Here is a 1,588-nt window from a genome sequence, read left to right as displayed (position 1 = left end):
GAGAGAGAGAGAGATTGGACAGCGACGGATGAAGGAATAAGTGGAGGCACAGTATAAGGAAGACGTGGAACAGTAGCTTAGCGATAGGTATTATCGTATGAGAATCTCTCATCGGGTCCGATAGTTCGAACGCGCGGATGTGGAATAAAGCTCATCAGGGATTCAGTCCGCAATCCGCATTCGATGAATTAAAGATGTCGCTGGGAGTAACAAGAATGGAACTCTGTCTCGTTTCTCCGCTGGCTCGTTCTTCTTACACTCTCCAAAGCTTCTCCGAGTCGCTGCATCGTCGATTTCCCGATCTCGCGAAATCGTCCCGGCGCTTATCCGCCTTATTACGAATGGAATTAACCTTCACTAGGTAGCGGTCAGATATTATTGATCCTAAAGTCGAATAGCAGAGTTTTATAAGAAAAGGAGACATTTAACTACATTGAAAAGAATCTGGTAGTAACTACCAAGTATTGAATGAAATAATGCAAATCAAATGTTCGTTAATATAATCAAAAATAATTTTATTTTTCTAAATATTTAGAAAAATATTACTTTAATAAATATTAGAATTTAGTAAATATTACCGAACATAATAATATAATCAACCATTTTTATTATTACCATATTTAATGATATTTATTGAAACTATTACTAGAGTTTTTCTCAGTATAGAGTACATCTATATTTTGTTATTACTTGTCGTAAATATTTAATATTTTATATCAAATATTAGAAATAAAGTTTTAAAAGAAGAATTTATTTATTTATTTATGGACTATAACTATAATAAATTTATGGACTTAAAATTTATTTAAAGCATTTATTTTACTTATTTTTAAACAAACATTTTGTAAAACATTTTGTGTGAAAAATAAAAACCTACATATGACAGTCCTACATATGACAATCCTACATATAACATGAAACATCTATATGACATGACAGACGTATTAAAACAAAGTTGCTGCAAGATTCTCATATCGATACTATATTCAGCCATAAATTTGAAACTCAGATTTCTCTTTGTATACCCTCGCCTATTTTATCCTGAATGTTGCGAGTGCTATTTGTTAACTTAATCATCGTCAGCCATAAGCTTGTCGCTAGGCTCGATCAAAACTCTCAGTGACGAGAAATAAAGATTAAGAGAGGCGGAAGCGGGAGTATTATTTTCAAGAACGGGGGAGTGCCATCAAGAAAATCAGTCGCGGTCAGCGAAAGCGCAGCGACGCTTCGCAGCAAAGTGTCAGCAGAAAAGCGAGGTCTAACGACAAAGAGCTCGAGTGAGTCTTGTAGAGGGAAAGGAAGAGGGAAGGAACTAGGAAGGGTAGCTCAAAGAGGGACGAAGAAAGAGGGTAGCAAGAGTAGTTGTACCTGCGTGGTTGCCATCATTAGGATGGTGGGCCATAGCTGCAATGCGGGTGCCCATACGATCGAGTGGATGGAAGAGGGGCGAAGTGCTGTGCGCCTGCCGTGTGCCTACTATACATTCTCTTTCTCTGCCTCTCTCTCTCTCTCTCTCTCTCTCTCTCTCTCTCTCTCTCTCCTCTCTCTCCTCTCCTCTCTCCTCTCTCTCTCTCTCTCTCTCTCTCTC

The sequence above is a fragment of the Atta cephalotes genome, assembly GCF_000143395.1.
Source record: "Atta cephalotes unplaced genomic scaffold scaffold00031, whole genome shotgun sequence".
Lineage (NCBI taxonomy): Eukaryota > Metazoa > Arthropoda > Insecta > Hymenoptera > Formicidae > Atta > Atta cephalotes.
Note: the sequence above shows the minus strand (reverse complement) of the source record.